Source organism: Mesocricetus auratus, unplaced genomic scaffold (genome assembly GCF_017639785.1).
Source record: "Mesocricetus auratus isolate SY011 unplaced genomic scaffold, BCM_Maur_2.0 Super-Scaffold_100030, whole genome shotgun sequence".
Taxonomy (NCBI): Eukaryota; Metazoa; Chordata; class Mammalia; order Rodentia; family Cricetidae; genus Mesocricetus; species Mesocricetus auratus.
Window position 1 is genome coordinate 13,078,428 of NW_024429211.1, and position 17,655 is coordinate 13,096,082.

General features: G+C 45.0%; 1 protein-coding gene across 3 annotated transcripts in view; it reads right to left on the reverse strand.

Annotated features, from left to right (window-relative positions):
- Nell1 (neural EGFL like 1) overlaps nucleotides 1-17,655 on the reverse strand; it is an 846,684-nt gene that overhangs the window by 519,415 nt on the left and 309,614 nt on the right. The window lies entirely within an intron of this gene.

The following is a 17,655-nucleotide window of genomic DNA, read 5'->3' on the forward strand; positions in this document are numbered from 1 at the left end:
CATAAAGGAGGTGAAATGGCCATTTATGTAGCAAAAGAGTCACCGAGAAAAGGCAACGGTGCAAGGACAATTACTGGATGCTTGGGAGTTACAAAACCTACTGTGTCACCAACAGAACGCACCTGCCTTAAGAGAGGGCAGTGCCGTGTTTTACTGAACAGAGTCATTCATGCCTATAAGAGGATGGATTCTTGGAGGAGAAGCACAGATGGGACACTGGAATTGATTCTCCACTGGGGAAGGAGGAAGGGCCAGAGCAGAGTGGAATTCTTGAACGTGAGCCTCAGAGAATCCTTTACAAACCGGAGGGCACCAGAAGCTGACCTTTTCACAGCTTCTTTGATCCAGCCATGGGACAAAGCAAAACAAAGGAGCCTTGAGGCAAAATCACTTCAGGATAAGAGGTTAAAGAAAACAGTAAAAAGAGAAAGGACTTGACCTTCAAAGACTAATGTATTGTCAGGCCAGCACCTCCTAGGCAGGAGCATCTGTCACCAGTCACTTGTAGGTAGAAGCCACTATGACCAAAGAACTGTGTGTACTGGTGTGTATATCACGTCCTCAGCTCTCCGTCTGCTCCATCCTGGAGCCACAGCTCCAACTGCAACAGCAGGAACGAGTCTCTTCTCTCTCCCTCTTTCCAACCTAGAAGCAGTCACTCGTGAACTTGGCGAGACTTGCTGCTTTCAGCATTGAGTAAGTTAGTGCTCTCAGCAATAAGTAAAGCTAACACACGCATGCGGCACCTTGAAGAAGATCGAACGGCGCATCTCCATCATGACAGCAAAGAAGGGAAGCTGGAGAGCAGCAGAAAATTTTGTCAATGGGCTTTGAGCATAGCAGACGTGTCACAACAAGAACAGGTGCAGAGGTCGGGAGATGTGCACAGTAACAAAGTGAACGGCTGATGCAGTGGGGGGTTGGATTCTTGGAAAGAGCCATGCCCTCTCTGGCCTGGGTAGACACTGAATGTTCCCTTGGGGAGCTCAAACATGGCTAAGCGACCATATCCAGGAAGCCTGCCAACCTTGAACCATGCTAAAGAGGCAGGCAAAATAGTTATTCGTTTAGTGAGGTTGTTGGGGGGAAGTCCTGTGTATATGTCAATAAAGCACTGTTGGCCAATAGGGAAGCAAGATAGGTGGGACTAGGAGTCCAGGAGGACTCTGGATAGGAGAAACACAGAGAGTCAAGATGTAACCACCATAGGGATAAGAAGCCCAGAAACTTCTCCGGTAAGAGAAATACTTAGATTAACAATTATGGGATAAATACTTAAGTCAGAGCTAGCCAGTAAGAAGCAAGCAAGGCCAACAGCTTCATAATTAATATAGCCTCCTGTGTGCTTATTTGGGGACTACAATGCGGCAGAGCCCAGGCGACTGGTGGGGAAAAACCAAGCAGCTGGAAAGGAAAAGACTTCTCTCTACAAGGTGATACACTTTCCCTCCCAGAATTCCCACCTGTAGTGTGGTAGCTTACAAAGTCAGAACTACTCAGAAAAGTGCAAGTTCTCATACTCCTTTTCTATCTCTGCCCTAAGAATGCATCCCCTCCTACTCTGGGCTTCCTTACTCTCTCTAAAGCCCCTCCATGTGGCTGCCTGCCACCACGGGGCTGAACTCCAGGACAGTTTAAACAGCATCACTTTTTCTCGCTAATCTTCTCAGTTCTCCTCCTCCATGCAGAAGCTGAGATTGACAGCTCAGCCACCACACTTTTTTCTCTTCTAGATTCTAATAGAATTGGCCCTGAGATCTGCTGGAACCTTTCAAGTCCTCTTCTTAAGGAGCCTATAACCCCAAAAGGGGAGTCTCAGTTTCCCTGCTATCGTCTGGCAACCGCAAAGGGACTCCCCCAAATTTTTAGCAAAGCAGTATGTTCAGTGATGGAACCAAGAGGAAAACCATTTGAACAACATCATGGAGAAAGTTCATCCAAGGAAATCAAGAGCCAAAATTGAGGCAATTGTTTCCACAAGAACAAGGAGCTGCAACTGGACCCCTAGCCTGTCTCCCGGGGCAGTGAGACCATGGACCTGAGAAAGGACTCTACTACCACAACTTTGCTGGACCAGCAACATTCCTTACTACATTCTAAACCCCGTCTTTATATTCACAGACACCACGCCTCATCAAAGCGCCTCTTTTTACAACAAAGAGAGACAGCCACAGAAAAACACAACTGGACACAACGCCGAGATCCGCGGGTTGTGGGGAACCCAGCCACAGAGGGTACATTTACATCACAGATCCTGGATCTTTGGCTCACAGAGCATTTTGGAAGACTGGGAGGAAATATTGGAACAGAATACGGGGAGCTCTGCTGTGAAACTGCCTCTCCTAGAAAAGACTGCACAAATAAGATCAAAACAATAGCAATCTCAGTGGACTTGTCAGTGCAGAAGTGAGAAGATGGAAAAGATGTTTCAGGGTCCCATCCTCAGACAAGAGCTACAAGCAACTGTTGACTGCTAGGAGGAAAAGACTTGGCCCTTCCCAGGGGATAGCCCCTATTGGCTGTCCAATGGAAAGTGGTCAGCCTTGAAACCATATACACACAAACAACAAAAACAGACTCAGCAGAGTTTACACACACACACACACACACACACGTATATGTAATGAATATAATCACCTCCCCCCCAAAAAGAAAGAAACTTGAGAGTCGGGGAAGTTGAGAGGGAGTAACTGGAAGAGGCTATACGGAAGAGGGAAGTAAGGTAGTTCTATTTCAATTAAAATCATGGAAAAACATTAACTAAATAAATTTAAAATTAACAGGGGACTGTATCTGTCCTTAAATGTGCATAATTTTATTACATGAGCCTGATTAGGAAACCTCACACTCATCAAGTTATGTGAGTGAGTGAATCGATTTTCCAGTTCTGCAGTCTCCATTTGTTTCAGTAGCGTTAGTCAGCGGCTAACGAACGACCATGGGCTCACAGGCAAGTGCACAAGTCTCTGCCCCAGGGGAGTTGATGGTCCCCGAGATCCCAGCATCCGGTGAACAAATAATCACCGAAGCAGCGGGGCTCAAAACAGGACTGGGTTAAGAGCTGACAGGCCCTATGACTGCAAAACTTACCTGGGAAATAAGCTGCCCAGTGCTCAGTGAGAAAAAAACTAAACATCAACAACAACAAAAACCAGACTCTTTGAGGAATGCCAACACTGTGGGCTGGGGACCCGGTCCATTACGGCATATTTCTTCACAGATGTGTCCTAGGAAGAAAGTCCCGTTGTTCAAAGAGAATTTACAATGTGAACAGGGAGATAAGGAACAAAGTGAGCGAGGTTGGCCCCACCCCAACAGCTGCATTTCAGACACTCAGAAGACCTGCAGGGCACCACACCTGACATGTCTGCCAAGCGGAAGAATCCAAGCATAGCCAGAGGCAGAGTGAGCACGGGCAACCCCCTGCTCGGAGCCCCAGGTGCCTGCTGCATCAAATCCAACTGAACAATTTTCACTCAGGCAAGCCAACTTTAACATCCCTGACAAAGGAGGCAACTCTAACAGCTCCTATTTGCTGATGCTGGTACGATCACAAACGAAACGAAGCAGGGTGGTTTATAACCTGAAGTATAAAATAAGCACCTATGTGTCTTTGCACCCAAAACATATATTCTATGTGTAGTAGTGAAAAAAGCTTTGGAGCAGCGTGAATCGGGAGTTATTCTAAAGAACGGTGACTGGTCCTCCTTAACCCCTGCAGCAGGAGCAGCAATAAATAAAGTATGCATGACAATGAGACCCTCCAGGAGATGTGAGGACAGGAACACAATGGACAAAAATAGAAGGCTAAAGTTCAGGGAAGCCAAGCTGAGGTGTGGGTTTCAGGTAAGCCAACACCCCAACATATGTCTACATCATAATACAGAAAATATCAACAGTAAAGGACATCCAACTCTATGCACTATCTATGAAATTTTCCTGAAATCTAAAACTTCGTTAACACAAGAAGTTTATTAAAAAAAACAAAACAAAACTACCTCGAGCGACAATTGGGTGGAGAGATGACTCCACAGTTAAGAGCACTGTGGTTGTTATTGCATAAGACCCGGGTTTATTTTTAAGCCTCCACAAACGTCTCACAAGTCTGTAACTCCAGTTCTGGGGTATCCATCTGCTGCCTCACTCCTGGGACACTTACAAACAAAACACCCATTCACACAAAACCAAAAATGAACATTTTTTTCTATTTTAAAAGGAGAGAGTAGAATATCCTTGGTAGATACTGTGGGGTTCACTTGATCCCCACATAGCCCACTCAGGTGTTTAGCTGCCATAGGCTCCTCACTCTGCAGGAGAAGAGTCTGAGGCAGAGGTGAGTGCAGCGACTTGCTCATGGCTACATGGCTGGTGGGGTCAGAATTCATATTCAAGCAGTCTGAACTCGGAAACAACACCGTGGTCCCCGGTTATGTTGATCCTTCACGCTGCGCTAAAAGTGCTTCTGCTAAGCATGCACTCAGTTCATTTACAACACCCACGGACGGGACCCTTTCTCCAGTCCAGACCATAGGAGTTACGTTCTTCCAGCGTGGACCCTGCTGCTACCCCCGATGGCCACTTGCCTCCTTTGAGGCCACTTCCAAAGTTCAGGTCTTCACTCTCGTCTCACACCACACGCCTCATCACTGGAAGCTAGACAGACTGTTTCCTTGCCTCTCCCTAATCAATTCCACATGTCTCTACTGTTTCCAAAGCTAAAATCCTTACCCCTGCCTCCTATCCATGAAGCCAGACTTGAGAACATGAGTTAAGCAACCCTCTAATTTGGGTTTTAGAGGGTGGACAGGGTCCTACATGTGTTAAAGCAAAAGCAGGTCTGTGAAGGAGACAAATGATGATGTCTACGAGATGCCGGCCAATGATTCTACAGGTCGAGGGGCTAAGTGAGCTCCTGATGCCCTGTTACAGCAAGACAGTGGTCTGAGTGGAGGAGAAAGGAAGGTGACCTAAGACGGAGAACTTGGGTTCTTGCCTAGAAAACGACCAGGAGAAATAGTTCTGAATGTAACTTATAGGTCATATCTGAGAGACTTTTCTCAGTGTTTGACCAGGCAGATAAAGCTTAGGTAGTAGTGTATCTCCAGGATGCTGTAAAACAAAACAAAACAGAAAAGCAAAAAGCAACAACAGAAGACAGTGTCAAGATGGAACAGAACATTACTGGTGCGGCAGCAACTGAAAAGTGTCCACCACGATATTCAACGTGGATGCAAGATGGTGGGAGGGTTTGAGTGTGAAATGTCTCCCACGGGCTCGCATGTTTGAACACCTGCTTCCCAGTTGGTAGCACTGTTTCAGAAGATTACGAACCAGTCAGGAGGCGGAGCCTCCCTGGAGGAAGTGGATCTCTGTGGGCAGGGTTTGGGACAGAATAATCGCGTTCTGCTTTCTAGTCAGCCTCTGCTTCCTGAGTTCTGATGCAGTGTGACAAGGCCGTCTAGTGTCCTTGCTACCGTGCCTTCCTTGTCACGGTGGACTGTACACTCCGGGGAGTGTTAAGCTTAAACCAGCCCTTTCTCCACTAACTTGCCTATGCCTGGGTGTTTTATCATAGGGGCAGCAAAATAACTGAAATATAAGGCAACCAAAGAAGCCAGCCAGGCCCTATCCCCAGCCCTGAGAAGTGCTCTCAGCACAATACCTCAAAGTCCAGCTCCACCCACAGAAGCAATGTGGTACAGACTGACCTCTCTCCAACTGTACACTGAGATCAATATCCCTCTTCACTGAGCATTTGTGAAGATTAAATTAGGTTATAGATATAAAGCTCATATCAGAATGACTGGCACCCAAGAGGGGCTCAGAAAAGATGAGTTTCCATCCTTCAGATGAAATTGATGGCTATAGAGGTAGAAATAACTTTAGGATTTGAACTGGCTTTAGGATAGTCTTTAGAATTCTTACTGAAATAGATGCTGATTGCCCACCACGTGCTAAGTGCTGGGGACAAGGGGCATAAACAATGAGGGGCAGTTTGCTCTTCTGGGGCAGGTTAAAAAGAGGATAAATTAACCTCACATGAGTGTGTTCATGGAGACCTCTGCATGGATATTAAAAGCAAAGATACACACCTAATATCTCTTCTGAAGGAAGAACTGGATACCTAGTTGCAACTTATGGGTGGCAGACACCTATGGCTGAAAACCTGGGCTTCAGAGAGGGGCCTGATCTACAGATATGCTCCTCCACATGCGGTGTCCATCCCAGGAGGGCAGTGGGTAGAAGCAGAAAGGTTTGGATCATTATGGGCCAAACAATTCCAACACAAATTTATACAACATCTGTGTTGCATTGGGATGGTCACTTTTCCCCAGTCCAATCCTACATCCTGGATCTTCCTTGAGAAAGTAATGATCTCTAATGAATGGCACTTAGCAACCTAAACTGCATATCATCAACTTGGGCCCCCATGGCCCAATGAATATCAGGAAGAGAGGCATGAAACTGCATAGCAAGTGAGTATCGGCTGAGCTGAGTTGCCTTGAGGCTTCACTATAAAGGACATTCTTAAGCTGATTAGATCATAGGGAAGCAAAGACAGGAGAAATAAGGTTGCCACCTGTGAATTAAATGCATAAAACCTATGAACAATCAGTGGGATTAGCCATCTGGGGAAATAAACCTAGAATATGTCTGCAAATGTGAGAGGGAGGAATCAGGAATACTGAAAACCCCAATCAAGGTGATTTGCTGGTAATTTCAAGGAAGGAAAGCTGCAGTGTGATTGTGGCTTGCTAACGTAGAAGGAGCCCAATCAATGGCATTGTCCCCTGATCAGAGAAAGACTGAACAGAACGGAGGCTGGGCTGCAGAAGTAGAAAAGTCTCTAGAAGGTGGCATAGTCAAAGCTGGGTCACACGCGTGTTTTTTGTTGTGATTTTTGTTTCTAATTATCTGGGATGGAGAGATGGGGTGCTTTTGACTGGGTTAAAAGTTCTTTAGTTAAAATCTAACAAGTACTGTTTGAGACTTGAGAGAGGGTTCAGTGCTTACAAACACATACTATCCATTATTCAACTTGGCTTCCCACAATCACTCACACCCACACTGGGTGGTTTACAGCACCTCTAACTCCAGCTATGGGTGATGCACTGTTTTGTTCTGGACACTGCAGGGTCCCTGCATTCACACAGGCACACACTTGCATGGGCATGGGCGCGTGCGCGCGCGCGCACACACACACACACACACACACACACACACACACATTAATTTTGCTAAAAATATCTTTAAAGATACATATTGTGCTTAGTTTAAGGCATTTCTGGTTCCAAAGAGGTTCTTTAGTGCCTCTTCTTAGATAACTTCTAAGGTATACAATCTGGGCACTTACATATACTGATTTGACTTTCTGTCTAGACAGTCGGTATTGTCACTTTGATTTGGAAGAGGGTGAAACTCAGGAGCTTCACTTTCAAATGGCTGGGATGCTGGCTTCACTGACAGGTCAGAACATAAGCTGTGTATCCTGAACTGTGACACCCAGCACTGGGGATCACAACTGTGAAGACATACTGTGAAAACCTCACCTGGGGTTTCCTGTGGGTCCTGGTTGCACTGGCAGTTTGAGAAGAGAGTTAATAGCACGCTGAATCCTCGCTCATGTTTTTTGTTTTTTTGGTTTTTTTTTTTTTTTTTTGGTTTTACGAGACAGGTTTTCTCTGTATTGTTTTGGAGGCTGTTGGTCCAGCCTGGCCTCGAACTCACAGAGATCCGCCTGCCTCTGCCTCCCGAGTGCTGGGATTAAAGGCGTGCGCCACCACCACCCGGCTAATCCTCACTCATGTTAAGGAGAAAAGCAGAGGGAGACCAGCAATAGATAAAGGATACAATCACACACAGAACAGCAACAGGAGCGAGCACACCATTAGGAAAAATGGAAGTATGTTTGAGAAGAATCTTCAGCAGGAATGCTCTTAGGGGTGAATTGGGAAGGAGGAAGCAGGGAGATGTGGGCTTTCATCATAAGACATGTAGCAGCATTCCTCCTTAAAACACACACATATTTTATTTTGGTAAAAACAAATGAATACATTTTTTAAAAGCAGTTTGAGACACTCTACTTAGAAGAGAAAAAGGTGCATGGTACATTCTGAAAAATTTTCAGCCTGTCCATTCTTGTAAATACTTATGTCCTGGCTCCTGGCAGCAAACAGCCTGGTGCCAAAACAGAAGGAGGGGGCAGGAATGGCCAGAGCTTACCACAGGAGTGAGGAGAGCTCTGACTGTTCAGAATGAGTGTCTGTCTACAGAGTGAACCCACCTTGGAGCTGGACTCAGTAGCCAGCCAAAGTCCATTGCTATTAAATCTTTCTCTGAGTACCTGCTCACTGAGGGAGCTTCTGGTCATTTTTCCTTCCCTTCAAGGCGAGCATACCCTAGTTTGCCTCTGACAATATCCAACTTCCCTAATGGTTACTGCCAATTATTGAAGTGACATTCTCATATAGTACCTATAATCAGACTCAGTGAGTATGAAAATCATGAAGCTGTCCCTCAGAGATGGTGCTCTTCACAGCAAACTGCAAGAGTCGGATTTCTTAGGCAGTCAGACACAGCACCCGGGTGAGGGTGATTTCCACCAGAGCAACACCACCCAGTGAGCCTGGCTGCTGTAGACGCCCTCCTCCACATCTCTGTAAACTGCACGTGTACAGGGGAAGCTAAACAGCACAGGGACCACAGGTACATCTTCTCGCCGGTAGATTGTCTGTAGTTTCACAATAACCAAGGGGCAGAAGGCCTTCAATACGTGTTTCGTGCATTGATGAATGAATCAATAAATGGATATGTTAATGATGAACAAATGAGACTACATCTCCTGAGGCCATTTAGAAGTTGATGGGGGGGGGTCCTGTGGGGAATCGAAAACAAGGAGGACACCTTTGAACCGGCAGCAATGAGTCATAACTGGGCGCCGTTATCACAAGCGTAATGATTGCAACAGTAAATTGAAACACGGGTGTTTAACGTGCCTGGTAACTAAGGAACCAGACATCAGTGTTACAGACATCTGCCTCCACTAACCAGATTTCCACGACTGCTCTTCATCTGCAGATCCTATTTCAAACCTGTTGGTGACTCTAGGGTTCTGACTACAGAGCTCAGCTGAGGGTACCTTGGGGATAACAGTGTGTTAGGAACGTCATCATCCTCTTCCGTGTTAATTTCTACTCCCCCTCCCTCATACACAAAGTTAGTAAGCTGGTGGGAGAGCTGGCACTATACAAAAAAAGACAGTTGTCATTGCCTGGATACAACACGAATTTCTAGACTTTTCTAGAAATTCCTGTCCTGCCTAAGTAGGATACACACAGGCTGAGTGTAGGTATCATATGAGCAAACTTTCTTATAAACTCCCTTCCTACACCCCATTTCCAGCCTTTCTCCTTTTAGTTCCTTGCCAAAAGTTTTACTCACTTACTCAACTTTTTTCTCATCATCTGTAAAATCTTGGGTCCTATGAATCCAAACATTATTACAATATAGCCTCACTCCCACTGGCTCATTTCTAGTCTCCTGGATTCTACATGTACAGAAAACAAAAGACTTGGAGCTGGGACCCACACAGCAGACACAGCATGTGGAGCTTGTCTTTGTGGCCTGTGTGACCTCCCTCGGTCACTTGGTATAATTTCTCCATTCGATCCCTTGTATACGCAACTTCCAGTTTTCTTTATAGCTGAGTAACATTCCATTGTGTATATAAACAATTTTTCATTATCCATTCATCAATTAACAGAAACCCTAGGAAGAAAGGGTCAGAGTAAAATGTAAGCATCTTAAGATGGGGAAGACTGCTGAGAAATGCTTTCTTCTCCATACAACATGGTACTCATAGCTGTGGATACACGCACAAGATCAGGACAGTTAAATGTCCACTGAGGAAGGGGGAGGGTTCTGATACTTGATTGCTGCTGAGAGGGGAAGAGTCACTCTTCTCTGGGGAAGTGGCTGCTGGTAGCTTGCCGATGAACCAGTGGACCACCCTACACCCATGTTTCTGTGGGCAAAGCTAACTGGACTCGACGAGTTGCATAAAAGAGAGAGGGAGGACATGAAGTTGGAAAGTGTTGGGGGCTAGTATTTGGATGGGGGAAATTGAAGTGAATATAATGAAGTTACATTGTCCATATACATGACATCTGCAAAGACTGAAATGACCAAAAATAATTACTACAATACAACCTCTGCTTTATTCTAGACCTCAGAGGCCAGAAAGAAATCAGAGACATCCAGATATAAAGAAACTTTCCCAGTATCCTTTCACTTAGAATCATGCACACAAAATACTTAAGTATGTCAATCAATCACTAAGTCTTGCTACAAAAAAACAAAAACAAAAACACAAAAACAAAAAAACTGGGATCAATCTGATAGCCTTCATCACAGAAATCATTTAACACAGCATGCAGCTCATATCCTCCCAAATGTGACTCAGTGTCTGCTTGGTGATTGAGAGCTATAGCCACTACAGGTGTTGAGACAAGGCCAGTGGGGACAAGTTAGCTGAGAACTTATGGGCTCAATCTCTTCCACCAAGAAGCTGTAGGCAGGTGACATCATTTATCTAGGTAGCCATTTCCCTACCAGACAAGCAGGCTGAAATAGGTGATTTTAAAGCCATTTCTGGTCTTGAGCTCTCTGAGTTAGCTGAAGCACTAGTTTCATCACAACGTTTGCAAATAAACATGTGTGCATAATTCCAGTCATGTTTACATCTTCTCATATATATGTTATGAAAATCATCTCAGATAGCAGGTCATATTGTAATGATACTTTTAATTTTATTTCCTTATGTGGGTACCATCATCCATGTATTATTGCTCTTAAATTTGGGAATCAGAAGATGTGATAAAGTACTTGCTGTTAAATTATAATGGCACAGCCCTTATAATTACAGATTTAACATGTGTGCATTTTTCCCACATGAACCCAGCATGAAGTCATCAAGAGGATGGAATCTGGCTGCCTTGTTTCTAACAAAAGAGGAAGATCCAAGAGAGGACTCAGACTACGGGGAGGAAGATTGGCAGGGGTGTGAATTACACATGCCAAAGTCTCCAAACACAGGCTGCAGCAGTTCCAACAGAGAGCAGCCCCAGGCCAATAATAACTCTCATCCCAATCACGCTGCAGTTTCACACCTCGTGACCGATAGATACACACTAAATGTGAATGCCTTCATCCTGTCATTATGCTGCATGCTAGTGTGTCTTCTGGGGAGAATATGTCACTAAGAACTGATATTTGTACCAAGTGTAAAAATTCCAGTGATTTCAGAAACACCTTCTGCCACCCCAACTTTGAAAACAAAATGCATATCCAGAGAGTAAAAAGATAAGTTATTGTGTGTAAAGGGGGGTGTCGGGGAGAATCCCTCCTTGTTGAAGAAAACAGGGCAATGTTGCTATGTCCACCTAGCACGGGGTGGTCCTGAAGGGTCCCCTGCCCTTTACAGCAGACAAACATCCATTAAGAAGCAAGCCTTGGTCCTCAGTCTTGCTTCAGGGTTGGAGCTTCTTCCAGAAGTGATCTTTCTTTCACATAGAAACCAAGGAATTGATCTCGGCCCCGCCTACCAACCTCCCTGAGAATTCATCAGAAAGGAAAAGTTTCGTAAGGGACAATGACAAACGAGAAATACTGGACCATCACAGTCCAAACCATCAGGAAGGCGGTTGGTGACTCCACCCTGAGGAGACTGGAGAAGGCCTTCCTCTTCAGCTAGCCACTGAAAGAGGCATGGCACTGAGAACACAGCAAGGAGGGACTTGGAGAAGAGCTGGTTAAGACCTTCTCGATAATTTACAGGCTTTGTGGCAGAGAATGGGGACTCTGCTTGGGGAGGCCACAGCAGGAGGACAGGACGGCTTCTGAAGTCTTGGGAATTCCAGGCAAAGTATTTATTTGATCAACAGAAATTCTTCTCTGAATACTGTGGTGGCATCATGTTTATACTCCAGTAAAGTGTGCCTGAAGCTCAGAGGGCAGAGCTAGCCACTAGTTAACCATAGAGATCTGGAGGTCTTTACAGACAGACAGGAAGTGATATGGCTTGGCAGAGAGAGAAAGTGATGTCAGGAGAAGACAGGAGCTCTTTCTCTTTTTGGCTGGGAAGTTGAGGAGGTAAGGGGTGGTTGTGGCTTGCTCCTTTGTCTGTCTGATCTTTCAGCATTTTCCCCTATATCTGACTTCGGGCTTTTATTGTTAAGACCTATTAAAACTCTTGCTACAGAGGACCACCAGGAAGACAGCAAAGAGCATAGACCCCAGCCTTGCATGTGGATGGCTGCTGGACATATAATTTGTATCAATTAGGATTTTTTCCCGACTCCATTCTCCTGTTGTATGTATTCTACTGAGAAAAAGCTGACTCAGAGTTAGAGTGGTGGTTCATTCAGGGAAGTTCCTTCTGTGAAAGACAAGAACAAGAGTTTGGATCTCCAGAACCCTTCTTAAATTTCGTCATGGCTATGTACATCTATAACCCCAGGACCAGGAAGCAGAGACACTTGGAATTTCCAGGGCCTCACTGGCCAACCACTCTAGCCAAACAGGTAAATTTTTAAGTTCAGATAGAGACTCTGTGTGAAAACCAAAGTAGAAAAGTGATTGAGAAAGACATCCCGACTTAACTTCCTGCCTCTGCACCCACCTACATGGGCATGTGCACTTACAAATGTACAAGCAAATGTACACACACACACACACACACACACACCAAAAACAAAGAGGTGCAAAGTGATAAAGGAAGACATTCAACATTGATCTCTGACACCCATGTGCTCATACACACACCCACATGCCATGTACATGTGTACAGACCCACCTGAATACACACACACACAGACAGACAGACAGACAGACAGACAGACAGACACTGTGACTTATGACTTCAAGTGCATGTAGTAACACAGTGGTGGAATTCGAACCTAGGTTCAAGCCCACCTTACTATCAATTTGTTACTCTAGTGGCAGAGAGATATACATACAGTCCCCAACAGTAGTTAGCCAAAAACAAGCCCTAAAGCCACTGGAAAACACAGAAGTTTACAATGTAGCTCATAACAGTAGCAAAATGACAGTTATGAAGTAGCAACAAAAGTACTCTTATGGTTGGGGGGTGGGTCACCACAACACAAGGAACTGTATTACAGGGTTTCATCATTAGGAAGGTTGAGGACCACTGTTCTCATGCACCCGCCACAGTTAAGCTTGCCTCTGCAAATTAAAGTCACTGAACAGTGATGAATCCAGCCAGGCTATATAGATAATATTAAAAATGAAATGCCATTGTGAGTTAATGAGACAGCAGAAAGCTTTTAACCTCAGGGCCGCAAAGCCCATGCTGCTAATGCTGATGTTCATAAACACCGTCTTTATCAAGAGAGCAAATTGGAAATACATGCTCCTGTTTAAATGGGCAGGGGCCAAGATGCAGCAAAATGTCAGTGAACAGGCAGCACGACGCTGTGTGAAGTAGCCTCCAAATGTCACTAGTTCTGTGACCCCTCAGTGTCCCTTCCCTGGAAGACCCTGCCAGAATTCAGTTTATTGTCTCCGGGCAGAAAACCACATTGCCGTGAGACCTCTGACTCTGAGAATGAAGTTCCAGGTCAAAATAGGGGGTATCTGTGAGGTAAACTAATTTCTATAAAGACAGCAAAAAAAAAATATTGTTCAAAATTTCCTGGGCATAATGGAACTGGCTTAAATGGAAAGTCCCAATGAACATCATTTTAAATCCTAGTGTGGAAAGTCATCACATAGTGTTTATAGCCGCACCTGAGATTATCAGTGAACACAGAAATGAAAAACAAGTTCCTTAGAGTCACGTGACTACACGGTTTCTCTTGAAAGAGCCCTGGTTTTGCAGGGCTGTAGCTGAAGCAAGTATGAGAAATTAGATTTGATGTGTTCTGATTCTGAGGCGTGCCCTGGATGGGTTTTAGAAGGATGCTGTCTTAATTAAATTTCTGATATGAACCTATTTTCTCATCATTTGCTTCCAAAAGGCAGATGCAAGGAGAAAAATCTTAACTGTTTGAGGCATACAACAAAAACAGCTGTGCTTTCTATGTTTTGAGGAATGGAAACCACTAAGACACTTAAAGGGCCAAAGTGCCTTACAAATTATGTAAATAATGTTTTTGGATAGTAAAAGCATTTTTGGTATACTGGGTGTTGCCACAATCATTTTCTTGGTTTTGGTTTTGATTTTCAAAACAGAGTCTCACTATGTAGCCCTGGTCATCCTGAAACTCATTCTATACACCAGGCTGGCCTTGAACTCATAGAGATCACCGTGACTCTGCCTCCCGAGTGCTGGAATTAAAGGCTGCACCACAACCACCCAACTGTTTTTTCATTCTCAATTTCCTCATTCAATTATGGGCACAGCAGAGACACCAAACTGTTATCAGTTGGCTGTGGTTTTTATTTGTTTCTGTAGTGCCCATGTGTTAAAAACACAACCGTGGCAGGAGGGGCCTGTGTCATGAGGCTTCTGCCCTTGTGAATGAGTTCCATGTCATCGTCAGGGAATAGGGTCAGTCATCCACATAAATGAATCTATAAAAGTGAGTCTAGTGCAGTTTGGCTGCAGCCTCTCTGCCTTTGCTCCTTCTTCCTGCTGTGCGAGCCACAGCATGGAGTCTGTCACCACACCTACCTTCTTGATAGTGAGCTTCTTGGGGTTTACAACTGTGAGGCAGGTACGGTACATTTCTTCATAAATTACAGTTTGGAGTTTTCCATTACAGCAACATAAAGCACTGACCTCTCGTATAAAACCCTTCTTGCAGAAGCTAGGGCATGAAGTCTACAGCCAGGAATTCTGAATTGGAATCTCGGTATCTTATTTTGAAAATACAAATGGCAATGGGAATGAGGGTGTGGAAGTGATTTAGCAATTAGGACTGCACACTGCACAAACAGGAGGACCCGAAATTCAGATCCCAAGAATTCACATTAAGAGCCTCGAATGGTTATGCGGCTGTCAGTGCTGTGGAGACAGAAAAACGGAGGAAATTCTGGCTGCAGGCCCTGCTCTGGGTTCAGTGAGAGACCCGGTCTAAAGGGACTAAGGTGGACAGTGCTAAGAGGACTATCTGATGTTCTCCTCTGGTCTTCACACACATACACCACCTTAGTTTCCTTTCTGTTGTTCTCGTAAGACACCATGACTGTGGGTTGCCATAAGCCAACTAATACAAAGAGTTTATAGGTGACTTACAGTTCCAGAATATTCCAATGTATAACCACCTGGCAGGGACACAGCAGCAAGCAGGCAGGCAGGCGCTGGGGCAGTCGCTGAGAGCTCATAGTCTTAACTGTAAGTATGAGGACGTGGTGGTTTAGACATTTGAGTGCTTAATGAGTAGAACTGCTTGAGAAGACTAGGAAATGTGACCTTGTTGGGGTAGGTGTGGCCTTATTGGAGAAAGGGTGTCACTGGGGGAGGGCTTTGAGGTTTCAAAAGCCCATGCCAGGCCCAGTGTCTCTCTCTTTCTAATGCCTGTGGGTCCAGACATAACTCTCAGCTACTTCCTCAGCGCCAAGTCTTCCAGCTTGCCACCATGCTCCCCGCCATGACGACAATGAACTAAACCTCTGAAACTGTAAGAGTCCCAATTAGATGCTTTCCTTTGTAAGAGTTTATCACCATCATGATGTCTCTTCACAGCAAGCAAGCACTGACTAACACAAAGGCAGAGAACAAACTAACTGGAAACTAACTTCAAAGCCCACCTTCAGTGACAAACTTCCTCCTACACGGTCGGTCACATCCTGTAATCCTCCCCAAACAGTTCCACAGGCTGGGAACCAAGTATTCAGTTATATGAGCCCATGGGGAGCATTCTCATCCAAACCACATACATATCACACACACACACACACACACACACATATACCACACACACATATACCACACACACATATACCACACACACACACACCACACACACACATATACCACACACACATATACCACACACACACACATATACCACACACACATATACCACACACATACACACACCACACACACATATACCACACACACATATACCACACACACACACACACATATACCACACACACATATACCACACACACATCACACACACATATACCACACACACACACCACACACACACACACCACACACACATATACCACACACACACACATATACCACACACCACACACACACACCACACACATATACCACATACATACACACACATATACCACACACACATACACACACACGACACACACATATACCACACACACACATATACCACACACACATATACCACACACACACACCACACACACATATACCACACACCACACACACACATATACACACACACCACACACATATACCACATACACACACACATACACCACACACACATATACCACACACACCACACACACACATACACACACACACACACATATACCACATACACACCACACACACACATACCACACACACACACACCACACACACACCACACACACACACACCACACACACACACCACACACACACAGCACACACACACACATACCACACACACATACCACACACACACACACCACACACACCACACACACACACCACACACACACATATACCACACACACACACCACACGCACACACACCACACACACACACACACACACACACCACACACACACCACACACACACCACACACACACACACATATACCACATACCACACACACACACACCACACACACACACACACATACACACACACCACACACATATACCACATACACACACATATACCACACACACATATACCACACACACCACACACACCACACACACATATACCACACATACACACCACACACACACACACCACACACACACATACCACACACACACACACCACACACACACCACACACACATATACCACACATACCACACACACATACACCACACACACACATACACCACACACACACACACATACCACACACACCACACACACACACACCACACACACACACCACACACACACACCACACACACACCACACACACACACACCACACACACATACCACACACACACCACACACACACACATACCACACACACACACCACACACACACACACACCACACACACATATACCACACACCACACACACACACACCACACACACACACATACCACACACACACACCACACACACACACATATACCACACACACACCACACACACACACACCACACACACACACACCACACACACACACACACACACACACACACACACACACACACACCACACACACACACACACACACACACACATATACCACACACATACACCACACACACACACACCACACACACACCACACACACACACACACACACACACACACACGAGGAAGTTTTAAACATGGATTAAAAAATGGTTTCCTTTGACTGAAAATGAAAATTACAAAATAATGTAAGTAACTGTGTCCAGGAGTTAACATTAGAATCAAATAAACAAAGGTACTTTGTACTCAATAAAATTTTATAATAATAATCTCTACATATAAAATTTGCAGACTTAAAACTGAGTCTCAC